General features: G+C 48.9%; 1 protein-coding gene across 1 annotated transcript in view; it reads right to left on the bottom strand.

The window, feature by feature from the left end:
- The window catches only part of CACNA1E (calcium voltage-gated channel subunit alpha1 E), a 470,804-nt gene that overhangs the window by 367,563 nt on the left and 85,196 nt on the right, over positions 1 to 18,045 (bottom strand). The gene's annotated exons all lie outside the window — the stretch shown is intronic.

The following is an 18,045-nucleotide window of genomic DNA, read 5'->3' on the forward strand; positions in this document are numbered from 1 at the left end:
TGATCTCCGCACTGCAGGCCTGCAGAGAGGTAAGCCCAGGTTAGGGTGCACTGAGTGTCTGGCAAAAGGGGCTGAGACACTCAAAGCTGAGTCAGGAAGGAAACCTGAGTACCATGTTGAGAAGCCCCAGGGTCAAGACTGGAAGAAACCTTGGGGCTCTGTGGAGCAGCACAACCCAAAACAGTGGCCAGTAGCTGTGTGTGGCTGCTGAGCTCTTGGAATGTGCTAGTCCAAATGTGGAATGTGCTGGAAGTGTCAAACACATACCAATTCCAAAGACTTAGTATGAAAAAATGAAAAATGCCTCATGAGCAATTTTTTATTGGTTTCATGTTGAAATGATAATATTTTTGATGTATCGGATTAGATTAAATATATTATTGATTTTACCTGTTTCTTTTAAATATATTTTTAATGTGGCTACTAAAAATCTTAAATTTACACAGGTGAGTCAAATAATATTTCTATTTGACAGCACTGATCAAGACCAACACTTTCATTTCATAGGTGACAAAACTGAGCTCTCGAGGTTAACTGGCTGGAGCTATTTAGTGAAAGGCACACAGCTAGTTAGTGACACAGGTTGGACTAAAACCCAGCGTCCCTGCCACCCAATCCAATCCTCTTGCCTCCTCAACATGTTTGATTTTGGAAGCGTTGAAATGACACCCTTAGTTTCTCTATTGAGAAAATCGAGGTTATTGTCATCTGATGCTCTGTAAACTTGGAACAACTAAAAATTTTTTTCCAATGTCCTTTCTGTCACTTTGAAAATTGTCTTTGTGAAAACATTTTTCAGTGTTTTCATTCATGTATTCTTTCAACCCGGGCAAGCATAGAGTGGCGTGGGACATTCTACAGACCATCAGTGGAAGGAATGCAGTCGGAGTTGTCCCCATGGGATGTGATCTGGAGATGCCCCATTGATAAAAATCAAACTAGATCCTGCCATTTTGTTTAGGGACACATTCTTTGTTTACATTAGATCTAGCCGAAGCTTCACAGTTACAATAGGGCAAAGCTTATCTGTGTTTTGGTTTTACTTTCACTGCCAAACATAAAGAAGGCTGCGCTGTTTCTTGGTTTTGTCAAGGTTCTTGTAGCTGAGAATAGGAGCTGCCTAGCCAATAGCCATTCTCTCCTCTATCTGCCTCACACAACCCTGATTCTATAAGGAACAGCTGAAGGCGCCACTAATAAAACTACACTTGTGACACCGATCAGGCCGGGAGATGGAATCAGAAGTTACTAAGTGGGCGGTGGGGAAAGTTCTTCCAATATCACACTTCCTTTTGCAATTTGCTTTTCTTCTGCTTTCTGCCTATATAGCCCCCCATGCTGGCCACAGATCTCAACCAGCCACACTGCAGAGACTGGCTGCAAAGACCCTGCTGGCATCAGAGAGCCGCCTCGCCAGCCCCAGGCTGCCTCCTCCAGTCTTGCTGTAAGAAGAAAAATCAAATTGCAATTTGTTCTTCAGGTCACTACATGCAAAAGTCAAACAAAATTTCTGATACAAGAGCCCACAGATATCTCCCTTATCCATCCATCACATAGAATGAAATGGTTTTATGAGAAGACTAATTGAAAATAATGTGGAAACTTTCCCAAATCTATGACTTGCCTCAGCATAAAAACCTTGTCCTAAAGACTCCTGCAGGTCTCCAAGCAAAACCTCATCCAGCTGCAGAGACCTGCTTGAAGCCACAGGCCCTAGAAGTGTCTGAGCTGCTTTGTGGCTTGGAGCAGAGGGAAAAATGGAAATGACCCCTCTGTTAAGTAGCATCAAGCACCCAGGGTCACTGGCATGCCTGTTAGTACCCATGAGCAGGTCATAAAGGAATTAGAAGCTATGCCATTTGTTGTTTTTTTTTTTTTTTTTTTTTTTTTTTTGAGACAGAGTCTCGCTTTGTTGTCCAGGCTAGAGTGAGTGCCGTGGCGTCAGCCTAGCTCACAGCAACCTCAAACTCCTGGGCTTGAGTGATCCTTCTGCCTCAGCCTCCCGAGTAGCTGGGACTACAGGCATGCGCCACCATGCCCGGCTAATTTTTTTTTTATATATATATCAGTTGGCCAATTAATTTCTTTCTATTTATAGTAGAGACGGGGTCTCGCTCTTGCTCAGGCTGGTTTTGAACTCCTGACCTTGAGCAATCCGCCCGCCTCGGCCTCCCAAGAGCTAGGATTACAGGCGTGAGCCACAGCGCCCGGCCTATGCCATTTGTTTTTAACTTTTAACTGTCTGCAACCCCAATCAAGCATTCAGCCAATCTCTGGTTTCTATTAGAACACACCAATGCCATCTCAAAATAACTCCTATTTGGGGAACCCCTTTTGGAAACTTCAAGAGCCATGAATGTCTTCCAAATGATGAAATTATTTGCCTCTGAGTTTCATGGTCAGTATATGTTGCCATCAAAATGAAGCCCAAAGCAATTGAATTAAAAAGAAGAAGAAGTGACTGGATCCCACATTGAAACTCACTCCACAATTTCACCTTCTTATTCAAAGAAAACAACAACAATCTTCTATAGAAATTTACTTTTAAGCAGAGCTTAAATTTACCTTATGTTTTATTTCCATGGTTTGAATTTAATTTTTTTTTTTTTGAGACAGAGCCTCACTCTGTTGCCCAGGCTAGAGTGCAGTGGCGTCAGCCTAGCTCACAGCAACCTCAAACTCCTGGGGTCAAGCAATCCTCCTACCTCAGCCTCCCGAGTAGCTGGGACTATAGGCATGTGCCACCATGCCCTGCTAATTTTTTCTATGTATATTTTTAGTTGTCCAGCTAATTTCTTTCTATTTTTAGTAGAGACAGGGTCTTGCCCTTGCTGAGGCTAGTCTCAAACTCCTGAGCTCAAACGATCCACCTACCTCAGCCTCCTCAAAGTGCTAGGATTACAGGTGTGAAGCACTGTGCCCGGCTTACGTTTTTTTACTTTCAGAAAATTTTTCCTGAAAAACTGAGAGGCATAATTCTTTGGAATATCATTTTTCTATTTCATATATATGAAATAAACCAATGAAATAAATTATAGGCAAAATTGTTCATAGTGGGGTGTGTGTGTGTGTGTGTGTGTGTGTGTGTGTGTGTTTCTAGAAATGTAATGCTATTATTGTACGGCACCTATTATCCTATAGATGAGGAAAGTGAGATTCGGGAAGGCTAATTGCTGGATTCAAATCCAGATAAGCCTCCCGCATCCCACAACCCCAAGACTCAGCCCAAGAGACATAGATGATGATGCAGTGAGCCCTGACGCCTCATTTTACATGTTCAGGGGTCCAGAACCTCTCAGAGATGCTCCATGTGCCTCTAAAATACCCAGAAAAGCAGTCTACCCTCAGGAAAGACTCTGTGGAGGACCTTAGGAGATGGTCTCAGACTGTCTGCTGGGCAGGCCCCTGAGAGCACCAGGTAGAGATCAGTGGTTCTCAAACTAATGCCACCTAAAGAACTTGTGAAAAATATGTAACTCCATGCCAAAACTCCACCTAAGATTAACTGAATCTCTTAAGGTTTGGATTTTTTGTTGTTGTTGTTGTTTTCTTTGAGACAGAATCTCACTATGTTGCCCAGGCTAGAACGCCATGGCGTCAGCCTAGCTCACAGCAACCTCAAACTCCTGGGCTCAAACGATCCTCCTGCCTCAGCCTCCTGAGTAGCTGAGGCTACAGGCATGTGCCACCATGCCCGGCTAATTTTTTTTTCTATATTTTCAGTTGGCCAATTAATTTCTTTCTATTTATAGTAGAGATGAGATCTCGCTCTTGCTCAGGCTGGTCTCAAACTCCTGACCTTGAGCAATCCACCTGCCTCAGCCTCCCAGAGTGCTAGGATTACAGGCGTGATGCATCTATTTTTTTAAAAGCAAATTGGGAATGAGGAAGGAAGGCAGGGTCCATGGGCCCCTCACAGAAATGGTCCTTCTGGCTCCCCAGCTCCAGCCTGTGAGAAACAGGACAGGGACCAAAAACAAACATTCACACATTCACAACAGTGATGTTCAGCACCTTGCACACAACCCCGGGACGCTGTGTCCTCAGGCCCTGAGAGACCAAGAGACGTGCCCAGGCTCTCAAGCAATAGGCGCAGGTGCTCTAAGCCCAGAGACGTCTCAGCCCCACACGCTGCTGCCTGGGCCACCCTGAGCAGTGCCTGCCACTGCAGAGCTATGCAGGGACGCTGGGGCAGTGATGGAAACACCCAGACCTGCCCAGACCCGCTGCTCCCAGGCTCCACCCAGCTCCAAAAGGGCGTGGAGAGAGGTCGGGCACAGAGGCAAGACCTGCAACAGAGGAGCACCCTGAGAAGTGAGTCCTAGCTACTGTTCTGGAAGGTTCTGGCGCCCAGTGTGGAGCAGCGGCGGCTGCAGAGCCTCCCTTCGAGCAGAGGCAGGGCTGGGCTGCAGGCCCTTAGTGCGGTGCAGGAGCCACTAGGATGGCAGCCGTTAAAGTCATGTAGTTGGTGCTGTGATGTGTACCCCTCTCCCCTCAGGACTGGGAAGTCACTGCTGGGAATGCTGCTGGCACCCAGCCCGGGCAGCTGTCAGTCTAACTCAGGCACTGCCTTGGCTGAAGCTGGCTGTGTAGACCAAGGTCAGGACACTTTCCTGGGGCCGTCTGCATCCAGCGACTGGCTAGTGAGGGAATATGAAAGCCTGGCCTCTTTGCCCCAACTCAGGAAAACTCTGGAAGACCATCCAAGCTTCAGAGCCCCACCCCACCCCATGAGGTCACTTGAGGTCTTTGTTGAGACAGCATCACAGCCAACTTCCCCTCTGCCCAATCCTGTTCCTTTCCCTCCTCTCCCCTCCCCTTCCCCAGAGTTAATCTCAAGAGAGCCCCTACTAAACCTCCTGGGCGATAATCCGCATCTCACTGTCTCCCAGAAGCCAGTCTGCAGCAGCAGCCTCAGCCTGCCAACATCAGCAGGGCCAGAGGCCCAGGGGCGAGGTGGGAGGAAGGTTACATGTCCGGAAGTGGCAGGGGACAGGATGGCTTGACAGAGCCCAGCCCTCAGCCCAGGCAGGCCCAACCAAGAGGCGGGGGCTCTGCGTCTGAGCCCAGAGGGCCAGGTACTCTCTTTGGTCATGTGGCCCAAAGTGGCTCCAGGGCCTTCTTGGGAAGGTGGGGGATGGGAGGGAGGAGAAGATGGAAGAAGGGGGTGTGGTTGGGAAGGAGGAAGGAGGAATTGGAAAAGAGGGGCTGGGAAGAAAGTCTGAGAGCCAGCCAGGCGCCCTAACAGACTTCATCTAGAGTCCAGCTGTGCAATAGCTTATAAACATGGAAAAAAGTGACTTCAACAGCTTGGAAGTCACCTCAGTATCAAGCTATGCAACAAAAGGATGAGGAAACAGAGGCTCAGTGAGATGAAGTGACTTACCCAAAGCCATCCAGCTCATAGGGGCTACAGTCAGGACTGCAAGCGGGCCCTACAGTTGTGCTCTTAACCACGAGACCACACTACCTCAAACAAACAAACAAAAAAACGAGGGCTACCTCTAGCCCACATTCAAACAGAACCAGAGAGGTGAAGAGGTTTGGCCAAGGTCACACAGCTTCCTGGTGGCACTTTCCTTTACAGAAATAATTCTTGAGCAGCCCTATGTAAACCTGGCACTCACCACTGCCAGAGTCAATGCCAACTCTCCCAGGAGTGTCTGTGTTATGAAACAGGGCCATGGAGCTAGAATGATGTTGATGTGCAGGGAATCTTCCATGGCCACCTCCCAGGGAGGGAACCTGGGTTTGAAAGCAGGGCACCTCCCTGAGACAACTACACCCAACACAGGTTGGCGAGTGTCACTCACCTACAGCAGAGCCAGAGTCACAGACCCACCACTTGGGCCTGAGAACAGCACACACCAACCAGCACCCCCGGGGACCCTCACACTCCCGTCCCTGGGCCCCACGCCCAGGAGGCACACAGGGTTCCCTGAAGGGACTCCAGAATCCAGCAAGCCTCTTGCAAGTCCCCACCCCCCAGAAAGGCAACGGGCTCCCCGCTCTGTGCAGGATGCCACATGCTGGGCCTCGGCCCCCCCCAAGCGTTGCTCTGGCTCTGGATGAAACTGAAGCCGTCAGCGTGCTAATTAGCCACCCTGAGAGGCTGGGCACACCGACTGACAATTAATAACTCCATCCCTCTCTTTCCTGCTGGCATATTATTAATTCATCAGGCCTCTCCAGCGGGGCCAGAGAGAGAACACAGACTTCGAAAGTTCACGTTTCAATTTGAGGCTGCGATGCAGAGGAGGGGGGTGGGGGAGGAGCACCGGCCCTTGGGGACAGCAAGGGCACAGTGTGGGACAGACCGGTCCACAGACCCGCTGCGGGCCGCCACTCACACGGGAGGTCGGTCACTGCAGCGCTGCTGGTAACTGCGGAGCGACTGCAGCCACGTGAGCAGGGGCTGCGCTGAGGAATGGAGGACACAATAGACATCTTTCCAGAAACCTCCAAGGAAAGATGCCCACCACATATTGTAAACTTTTTACAGGTAAAAGAATAAGAGCAAAATGAAGACTTATATGTGTAGTATGATTTCCTTTTTATAACAGAAAGCAAAGGGCTGGAGGGAGGAAGGGCGGGCACATTTGTCCCAGTTTCAGCATAGACAGAGGGGAAAGAAGCAACCACAGTGGATGGCGAATGGGGTGTGGGGCACGCTGGAGGTAGAGATGGGAGAGGAGCCAGGAGAGAAGAGCAGGATGAAGTTGGACTTGACCGAGCACACCCAAGCCAGGTACGTCAGGCCAGCACTGTGCCCAGAACTGACCACAGTCCTGGTTACTTTAAGAACAGAAAGGGAACTGACTCAACTCCTCCCAGTTTTCTTTCTACATGTGGGAGGGGGAGTAGGTTCCTCACCACTAAGATCCACTAAGATCGGCAGGTGATCAAGTTGCTCCAACAAGCCCAGTGAGGCTGGGGCATGGCTGTGAGTGGCTACAGAGGGTGACACTGGGCTGGCAAGAGGCTGGGAAGGGACAGAAGAGGAGCGCCCTGCGCACTCACAGCCACAGCCTGACCCTGCTGCCTTCGCTCCTGCCTGGATTTGGCTCTGAGATAAACAGAGGGAGAGAAGGATGGTGAATGGGCCCCAGGCACCAGGGCAAAGGATGGGCAGGGCCGGGCGCCGCGGGGCAGGCGCTGGGAAGGCATCTGTGAGTCTAAGGTGGCAGGGGACTGCTGCAGGCACTGCTTTCTCTGTGCCTCGGCTTTCTCACCTGCACATCCACTGAGAAGTTATGTGGCATGATATTTTCAATAGTCTTATTTATCACAGTGCCTTGAATACTGTAGGCGCCCAAATCTTGCATGTGTGTGCAACTGTGTGTTTTAACAATTGCATATATATTTTTCAACCAAAAAGGCCAAAGCAAATTCCCTCAGTTATGTTCACCTCCTGAGCACTGAGTACTTCATTTTCGACTTGTGTCTGCAAACATCCGGTGACCGCCAAGAGAGATGCTGGCGACTCTTGTGCAGCCATGCAACCAGGGCAGCTGGGGCAGGGAGGCCAGGCGGCGCAAGGCCCTTGACTGAGAGAGACAGCAGTCCCGGCGCTGCCCTGCTCCGCAAGTCCTTCTTGCCCTGCTTCCCTTCCCCACCTGTGGCACAGCAGCTGACCCCGCCCCGCCCCCCCCCTACCGCCAGGCCACCAAGCTCCGCAAAGCGTCCAAGTGAGACTGCGGCTGCAATGCACAGAAACAGCCACGTGGGGGCACCATAAAAGAAGGGAAAAAAATCTCTTGAGCAAAAGACGGAAAATGTGACGAATTGTGCAGCTGGCACTAGAGGGCGCCGCTTTTCTCGTTTTCTTCAAAAAGGTGGCTAGAAGTAGAATCTCTCCCTATTTTAACACGTTCAGAAGGCTGAAGGTATGGCCCACGAGGGCACAGTGGACACAGCCCGGGCGACTCGAGGGTGGTGGGGAGACTGGCTCTCCTGCGCCTCCAAACGCGACAAGACTCCGATGGCTCCAGGAAAGGAAGCACAGACATGGGTGGAGGGCCAGGCTGCAGAGTCACAGACCCTTAGCTCCTTACCTCCTCCTCCAGGCTGGCCTTAAAGGCAAGAGCTGGGACAACAGATCCCGCTGAGCCCTCGCGCCCAGCATTGCGCTCTAGGAAAGCTGGGAACACTTCTGCTTTCTCTCGGGGCACCCGGTGGCTCCGGGGAAGGAGCAGAGAGGTTATGCATCCACACTCAGAGCGGTGACAGTCGCGGGGCGCTGAGTGGGGCGCTGTCACCCTGCAGAGGACCCCTCCTTGCACAGCACCGCTGAGTCCAGGGAGGGCCCCAGCTGCGGGTACAGGAGCCCGCACGGCTCAGACAGCACCATGTTTATTCTCAAACCCTGTCCTCTAGGCAAGCGATTCTAAAACTGTCCAAGGCTTGAAGGGGAAACAAATATAGGGAAAGGAAAGTCACTAGAGACCAGACCTAGAAACAGGCCCTGTTGTTGAATCTCTCCAGGACAGGTAAAGAAAATGCAAGGGTGTTGAAGTGCTCCCAGAAGGCCCAGCTTAAAGCAAATCTCTAGAAGTCACCAGAATTGTATCAATTCCCAGGGAACTGGGAGAGCCCGATTCTCTGGATTCTCTGTGTCTTCCTGTTCTGCTTGTAATTCCAAAAAAGCGGGGCATATGCTACAGGTCCCTTCTTGGCTGGTGGTTTTCCAATGTGTTGTTGGCTGCAGCGTGTTGAAGGCTCATAGGTTCTGTGTTCTGTTGGCGTATGTTCTGGTTTCTGCACGCCTGTTATACCTCAACCCTAATATCCCAACATGCCTCATATTTGAGTGAGGGGGTTGGACTTTGCAGGGCTGAAAACCCAGGTGGTCTTGGGCCAAGCCAGTAATCTAAATGAGTGAATGAGCCCAGCCTAAGGCAGTAGGGAATGGCAGGAACTATGGTAACAGAGAGACTTCCTGCCCCCTCTAAAAGCATGCAGATTTAAATGGAACTAAAATATTAGATCTTTCAACAAAGCATTTCTGCCAAACTGAACAAATGCTGCCATGCACCCTTCTGACAACAGCTTTTCCAGATTCTAGAATTCTAAGAACTAAACCAAGTGATGCCAGACTTTGCCAGCAGGTGGCAGCATGTGGACTGTGGTCTCCACCTGTTCTTACCAACTCTGCACTAGCTGCCTTGGGAGAGGCCAGGGGGAAATAGGCCCAGCGGCCTTTAACATTCGGTTAGGAAGCTTCGAGGTTGAGACATTTGTCTCCTCACATAATTTGTTTCTGGTGTTGAATGTGGCACGAATGCCGGTGATAATGTTGGCTGGACGCCTGAGTTGCTTCTCTCCCAGGTCAGCAGAGCTGTTGGCATGTGAGACAGGAGTGGGACTCACAGGACTGGCTCCTCCGGGCTGTCACTCGCCATGGTCCACCAGCCTTGTGAACAGAAGAGAGTCCACGGAAGGCGCCCACAGTCACCCAGGCTCTCAGGACTCCAGCGTCCTCATCTGTGAACGAGGCGGCTGAACTAGGTGATGATAATAAAAATAATAATCATGGCTGATATGCATCAACTTTTCCTCGCTTAATCTCCTGCAAGCTGCTGTGGTCCACTGATGTAAACTGCTGACCCAAACTCGAACTGCAGCTTCTGTAGCATGGGCTTCAGAGAAACTCTGGTACCTGCTACACACAGCAATGACAAGGGACAGGTTCTGGAAGGTGAGGAACCAGACATCAGGGGGGAAAGGATCAAACAGTGGACTAAGTATTCTACGTGCTGTTTATACTTCACAGCAATTTTTAAAAGTTGCTGTATTCATCCACAGTCTAGCAAAGGAGGAAAATGAGGCCCAGAAAGGTTGAATATTTTGCCCAAAGTTAAATAAGGCATGGTTCAGTAGTGATCAAACAAAGGAAAGAGGTGCACAAACCACCTGCAACTTCATCAGCCTGTGTTTTATAGCCCAGGAGCCTCCATGCCCCAGGGGCTGACCTGGTCTAGACCTAGAGCCCCTGGTGACCTGAGCTTTCTGGACTAGACTGACTGTATGGCTGGGTACTGTCAGAGGCCTGGGGAAGATCTAGCTCATAATTATAACATACCAACTGTTTACAGAGCATTCATTCATTCATTCACAGATACTTACTGAGAGCCTAGGTGTGAGGCATTGCTCTCAGCACTGCGGTACAGAGTGCACGAGTCAAAGCCCCTGCTCTCATGCCACTGACGCTTTTGTGAGGGAGGCAGTCACCTGCACAGGGTGATGTGACACAGTGACCAGGGTCTATTTTAGTTTGTATGGTGAAGGACAGCCTGTCTGGGGAGGTATCACTTAAGCTAGGGTCTAAATGTCAAGAATGAACCAATCCTTTTAAGGGCTGGAGAGAGAACGTTCCAGGCAGAGGGAGGAGCCAGAGCAGAGACACAGGTAGATACAAGCCTGGCCTGAAGATAAGGCCAGTGGGCAGGAGCACAGGGAACAAGGGAGAGAGTGAATAAGGCCAGGAGTTGGGCAAAGACCACGTGGGGTGGGGCTTTGTAAGCCAGGGACAGATTGCCTGTCTTGTTGTATGAATAGACACATTCCCTGACTCCAGGGAAACTAAGATGTAAGGTTGGAGGCCAGTTAAGAGGCCACTGCAATGGTCCAAGTGACAGTGGCTTGGAAGAAACTGGTAGTAGTGGGGATGGAGAAGTGTTTGGATTTGGGATAGGTTTGGGAGATGGCAGTGACAGGACTGGGCGTTAATCAGAAGTGAGGAAAAAGAGAAATAAAAAAGGGGGTCATGAAAATACTTGGCTTAGGCAACTGGAGAGATGAGTTGGGAAAATGAGGAGCCAGATGGGATCAGGAGAGGATCAGGAGTTTTGTTCTAGTGCAGAGATGCCAGGCAAGCATTTGGCTACAAGAGTTAAAGACTCCCTAGGAAATCTCTATTTGGGAGCCATTTACAGATATGTGGACCTGACTGAGATCAGCCAGGGAGACTGGAGCAGAGAAGAGGCCCAGAATAACCCTGGAGCTCAACAACATCTTGGGGCCCCCACCAGCCTAAGCGCTATAATAAATGTGGTCAGAATTTACAACAGGTCTGCAAGGTAGGTACATTACCCACCTCCACGCTAAAAATGCAGAGTTTACAACCTGCCCAAGGGCCCACAGTTTACATAGAGTAGTAGCATCGTAGGAATTTGAGCATGGATTCGGTTCCTGTCATTTTGCTTGTGCTGCGCTGATCACCTCAGGGAACACTAACGGGAGGACAGCACCTGCCCGGCCGTGGAATCAGAGGACCCGGCAGGAATTTTCACTGGCTCTGTGACACCAGGCAAGTGACTGAATTTCTCCATGCCTCAGTTTCCCAGTGTGTAAAATAATGTCGTTTTTGTTTTCTTTTTCATTTTGCAAACATCTATGAAGTGCTTATTACGTGCCTGGCACTGTGCTAAGTGATGGTGACACAATGAGGAGCAGACGGACTTCTGTGCTTACAGTCTAGGGGGGGCACAGACACGTAAACAGGCAATTACGATACAGTGTGATAAGTACTATGATTAGGAAAATTCCACTTCCCTCTTCATAGAGTAAGTCATACCAACCTACGCAAACCTCAAAGTTACACATAATTCCCTTTCTTCCAAACCTATATGCAATAATAGCCCATACAAAATGTTTCTGTTCTTTATAACAGCACCTATTATTTCCATTAGAATAAACAATACGTGCAAACACCTAGCATAAGGCAGTGCCCAATGAATGGCCGCAGTCATTATTAAGACATAGGCTTTGGACCTGGCACCACCTCTAAATTTAGGGCTCAGTTTTCTCTTCTGTAAATTAGGAATAATAATAGCTGATCCATGGGGTCATGGTGAGGGTCAGATGAGATGGTATGCATGAAAACATCTTGGAAGCTGGAGAGAATTATACTAAAGTATTAGTAAAACATGATTTTACGTCCACTCAATAAAGTTACAAAATTTAGTACACAAGAACCATTTGGTGTTAACCAAGAGGTCCTTATAACCGGAACACTGGGCCTGAGGAAACATTTAAAGAGGTTCTTTGGGACGTTTAAAGAGGTTACGTTTAAGAGGAAACGTTTAAAGAGGTTCATTTTACACAAGAAAAATCTGCTTCGTCTGAATCACCTAAAATATAATATAGAAAAACAGAGACCCTCCACTCTGACATTCTCATCTTCTTCTCCTACCAACACTTGGCTGACCTAGACAAAAGTGAAAAAAAACCAAGAGGGAATCCTCCCAGGTCAGTTTCTAGGCTTCGTGAATCTCCAGAGTCCTGACCTGGTGCCAGGGAGGCTGGGTTTGTAAAGCTGGCCGCGTGTGGGGCAGGCTGTCAGTTGTGCGGGCAGTGGGCAGGGCCTCGGGGGCTGGGACTGAGGGAGGAGGAACTGAAGAGGAAGCTGGGAGGCCCACCATAAGAGAACCCCTTCTGATTTCCTGCCACAGCAAATCCATGCCCTGAGAAAGGACTAGACTGTCCCCAGACGAGAGCCAGGGGATCCTGCTTATAGAATATATATCAGAAGAAGCCAGAAAGCAGGAGACAGAAGGGAGGAGAAGGCTCCATCTCTCCAAGGTGCACAGCAAATACAGGATCTTGAGCAGCCCTGAAGGAGGGCAGAGAATGGACTCCTCACTTTCTCCGCTGATTGTTCAACTGGAAGGCCTTGTGCATCAACAACCTGCACAACCACACCGGCTGTCCCAGGGAACTCAGACGCCTGCTTCCGTGGAAGCAAGCTAATTAGAATGGGTAGCAATTCCCCTCAGTGCATTTATTTCATCATTCATTCAACATATACTTATTGTGTGCTAATTATACCCTAGGCACTGTTGCTGGAGATAAGACTAAGTCCTGCTTTCAAGAAGCATGCACTCCAGTGTGTGTGTGTGTGTGTGTGTGTGTGTGTGTATCGGGGGAAACAATAATAAGGGCTAGGATGAAAAATAAAGCAAAAAAAAGAGGGAAAGAGAGTGACATGGAAATGCTATTTTATATAGGGTGCTCAGGAAGTTCTCTCTGAGCAGAGGCATAACCAAAGTGAGGGAGGGGAGGAGCCACACAGGTCGTGGGGAATGGCATTCCAGGCAGAGGGAACAGCAAAGCAGAGACCCTGCAGTGGGAGGTCTGAGCACATTCAAGGAGGAGCAGGGTGCCAGAGTGGCTGGGGTAGAAGGAGTGAGGGGAGATAGGAAGAGTCGCAGCCAAGATGCCTGTGCATCTCTAGGGGGCTGGGGGAGCGGCCCAAGAGGTAGAGGAGGATGTCACCTAGGGCCTTGTAGGACATGCTGGGGACCTGAGTTTTCTTCTGCGGGAGATGGGAAGCCACTAAGGACTCTGAGCTGAGGACTAACGTGATACATTCCCAAAGACCTCTTGATTGACAGAAACTCCTCATACTATCTTTCCAAATCCTTTGTAATCGAAAAGAAAAAAATCTTTAGCTGCAATGGGGGAAAAGACTCCAGCAGGAAGGGCAGAAGTAGGGAGGCTGGTTAAGATGCAGCTGACATTATCCTCTTAGGAAGTTACTCAAACTGCCTGTGCCCCAACTGTACAGATGGAGATAATGATGGTACCAGCCCCATTCAATTTTCATAAGAGTAGATGAATTGATATCTGTAAAATTACAAATATCTAAAACAGTGCTTGGCATCAAGTAAGGCCCAGATAAGTGTGTATGGAATAAAAATAAAAGGTGCTTGGGCCAGGGGGATCATGGCAGACATGGTGAACAGTGGTCTGATATGTTTGGAAGGGACAGCCGATGGGGATTGGCAAGAACTGGATGTCAATGTGAGAATCAAGGTGGCTCCAGTGTTGGAGGCCCCAGAAGCCTAAAGAACACAGGTGCTATTTACTGAGACAGAGAAGACAACAGGAGAAGCAGGTTTGGGGGGCACCAGTATTCTGATGTTGGATGTGTGAAGTTTGAAATGTCTGTGGACATACAAGTGAAGGTGCTGAATAAGTAGGTGGTAGCTCAGATTCAGGGTGGAGGTCTTTGCCGGAAATACAGATCTGGGCATCGCCAGTACACGATGGAAGCTAAAGGTCCAGGACCAGATGAGATGACTAGGAAGGAAGTGTTGGCGAGAAATGAACAGGCCCTCGAACTGAGCCTTGGGCCCTCCCATGTTTAGGGACTGAGAAAAGGAAGAGGAAATCAGCAAAAGAAATTGATGGGCAACCAGCAAGGTGAGAAGAGAACCAAGAGTGGTATCATAGAAACCATGTGAAAAAAGAGTTTCAAGAAAGAGGGAGTGATCACATGCTGCTATTGCTGCTGGGTCAAAGAAGAGGGACAGGAGAATCACCCACTGGACTTGGCCATGGGGAAGTCAATGTCACCATGTCAAGAGCCAGTTTTGACTGGGTCAAAGGCCTGATCGGAATGGGTTCCAGAGGGAATTAGGAGGAAAAAATGGAGACAGAGAGAGTAGATAAAAAGGCTCATGTTGCTCTATGTGGGCACCAGTCTCCATGTAGAACTCGATGAGTGCTTGGTCCCCAGTCACAGAAGGAAAGACCTGGTGCAGTGGCCCAGGTGCAGCAGGTGACCGATGCAGTGGGTGGAGCTTGTGCACGCCTCTTCTGTTTGCTACTATTTTCCCAGTGAGATAGGAAGGCAGTTGTTGTCATAAGCTAGAAGTGGGCAGACAGGAGACATCAGGGTTTGAGAATCAAAGGAAAGGTGTAGGAAATAGCCTCTAGAAGAGTGTGAGAATGAATGGAAGAGGAAAAGCAGTAGAATTTCTGGGCAGGATGAGGGCTGAGTTGAGATGGCAGTCGTCAGTCTACAGTGAGGCCATGTCTACACTCAGCAATATTCTGCTGCCCAAGTTGACATGAGGAATAGTAGCAATTGGGATTTAAGCATGATTTTTTAATTTTTAATTTTTTTGGCAGTCACTAGATAAGCAAAAGAGATAGAGTTCTACCAGACCAGTAGAATGAAGCAACAGAGGGGCAAGAAAGCTAGGGTGAAAGCAGGGAGCAATGATAATGAAGGTGAAGCATGAAATAGACTAGAAACTAACTTGGGAGGCTCCCGGCTTTCTTGCCCTTGGCTGATGGTTGGTTCTATCTGAGAAGCTGGTAGGAGAAAGAGTTGAGAGGGTAGGAGGAAACCTCAAGTAAAAGGTCACTATTGTGCTCTGGAAAGTATTCTTGGTGCTTACAATGGAATTTAGTTTAATAAGATGGGAAGTGAGGCCATCGTTGGGAGGGAGGGAGTGAAAAAGTAACAGGATAGATGTCTTGTGGATGGCAGGCGATTAAAGAATCTTGGGAATCAAGCACCAGAGGGGGCAAATGGATAGAAAAGAGGTGGTGCCCAGACAGCAGGACACTTACAGCTGGGATTCTGGAGCAGCGCAGTTACCACACGGTCTGGGCAGAACAGGAAGTAAGGTCTCAGCAGGAAGCGAGGAGGCGGACTCACTGGGGAGAAGAGGTTAGGGAAGCAAGAGGCCAGGTCCAGGAAGGCTCATCCACACGGACACTGAAGTCACCAAGAACTGCTGGCAGGGGGGAAAACAGGCAGCAAACACAGGGCTGAAATCTCCCCGGGAGTCTGTGGATGGCAGCAGCAAGGAGCGGCAGGTGGCACTGTCTGTGAGATGAGCTCCGACACTGGCATCTTTAGGACAGGAGTGAGGAATGATGGTCTGGAAACAACGAGGAGGAGGCAGGCACACACCCCGGCTCCAGACTCCAGAATACAAGGCAGTGTGGAAGGGAACGCGGCCACGCAGGAGGCAACCACAGATCAAGCAGCGTTCTCGGGGGCGGGTTCCAGGAAGAATGAGAAAGCGAAGGGAATGTCCAGAGGAGGCGGGGAGGATGTAGAGGACTCTGCTGATGACGGGACATGAGTCCAGGCAGTGCAATATTAAGGTTTGGAGAGCTGGGGAGGCAGGGAAGCAGACCAGATTAAGGCACGTACGGAGCCAGAAGGGGAAGGGGTCTGGGTGGCAGGGGGAAAGCACGATGGTGTTCAGCATGGTGGTCCCCAAGCCGCCTGCAGTGATGAGGTGTGAGTGTTGGGGAGCAGGGAGGAACAGGGCAATGCCACTGTCTCTAACACTTCCCGTTTTCTCTCCAACCCACTCCAGCTGGGCTTCTGACCCAGCCTTCACCCTACTGCCACTGCTTCTATCACGGTCACCTTCGTGTTGCCAAAACCAATGATTCCTTCTCTATCTTCATTTTATTTGACCTCAGCGACATCCTACACAGATGAACACACTCCTTCCTTCTGAACACACTCTTCTTGCTTCTTTGTCCCTATACTCTCTGGTTTTCCTCCTGTCTCCCTGGCCACTCCTCTCACCTCCTTTGTGAGCTCCTCCCCCACTGCTATACTCCCAAAGGCTGCCATTCCCCAAGGCCATTGATGTGTCTTCACTATGTCACTTCCTCATGGCCCTGCCCAGATGAAAGCAGTTTCCCAATCATCCCCACTGCACCCCACAGGTGGCTGATACCAGACCTTGACATCCTCCAATTAGCAAATGTTTAACTTAGTGAAAGGCAGCAAAGTTATCTGCACTCTGCTAGTCATGGGGAAGCTAGACTTTCACTGAGTATTGCAGGAATTCTAAGGTTTGGCCACATGACAGGCATTGAGTGACACGAACAATTTGTAAATAGTCTCTGCCCTCAAATTATTCGGGATCCCCTTAGGAAGATAAGATAGAGGTGCATAAAAAGATAATACTTCTAAATATGAAGAAATACCAACTATCAGATCTGCATGGTACTCAAATGGCCATGTACTTCCTCCCACTCATTTCTCAAAGTCATGATGAGGTAACTTACTCAAGGTCACACCACTAATTAGGTCACCCTGGGAACTAGACCCAAGTCTTTCAACCCCACGAGAACGCTCTTGCCATGGCATCTCAATGGCATGTACTATGGGAATTGGAGTGAAAGGCTTGATGCCATAAGAAGTACTGTGTGAGGCTAGTACGGTGGCTCATGCCTGTAATCCTAGCACTCTGGGAGGCCGAGGTGGGTGGATCACTCAAGGTCATAAGTTCGAGGAGACCCCGTCTCTACTAAAAAAAATATAAAGAAATTAATTGGCCAACTAGAAATATATATTAAAAAAGTAGCCAGGCATGGTGAAGCATGCCTGTAGTCCCAGCTACTCAGGAGGCTGAGGCACAAGGATTGCTTGAGCCCAAGAGTTTGAAGTTGCTGTGAGCTAAGCTGACGCCATGGCACTCTAGCCTAGGCAACAGAGTGAGACTCTGTCTCAAAAATAAATAAAAAATTAAAAATTAAAAAAAATAATAAAAGAAGTACTGTGGGAATTGGAGTGAAAGGCACAGTGCCATCCTGGTTAAAAGTATGGATTCTAGAACCAGACTGCCAGGGTTCAAATCACTAATCAATATCAAATAAAAATGACCATGCCATTATTAAAGTGACCTTTGGAAAGTCATTTAACTTCTCTGTGCCTCATTGGTTAAATGTAGATTACAATTGTACCTACTGCATAGTTATGGTGAGGATTAACACGAGTTAACATATGTAAGGTGCTCAGAATGTTGCCTGGCACTTAAAGAGAGCTCCGTAAGATTTTAACGACTAACAGCACTGAGAGATGAAGAGCGGAGAGGTTTGTTGAATGCTGGCTGTGCACAAATCCTCTCTGAATCCCAGGAGCTCGGTACATTATACTCACTGACTGAGCACACAAACTAACAGACATTAACGCTGGTATGAAACAGACATCAGGTAACCTACCCTTACTTCCGCCATCTGGAACATCTACTGAAACCAAACTGGCAAATCCCGCTGTGACCGCCACCATCAAAAAACACCTGTTACTAATTTCTTTGCAGCTGATGACATCTAACAAGTCAACAAACTAAGGCAAGAGGAGTTAAAAACATCCAGACCACAGAATATGCAACCATGACAAAACAAAGTCCTTATGTGGAGTAAAAACCTGGGTGACTGATAATCAAATGAAATGCCATCTTTCTTTAATTTAGAACTCATAGGAATAAAAAGCTCAAGTTC

Source organism: Microcebus murinus, chromosome 23 (genome assembly GCF_040939455.1).
Source record: "Microcebus murinus isolate Inina chromosome 23, M.murinus_Inina_mat1.0, whole genome shotgun sequence".
In the NCBI taxonomy this organism is placed as follows: Eukaryota; Metazoa; Chordata; class Mammalia; order Primates; family Cheirogaleidae; genus Microcebus; species Microcebus murinus.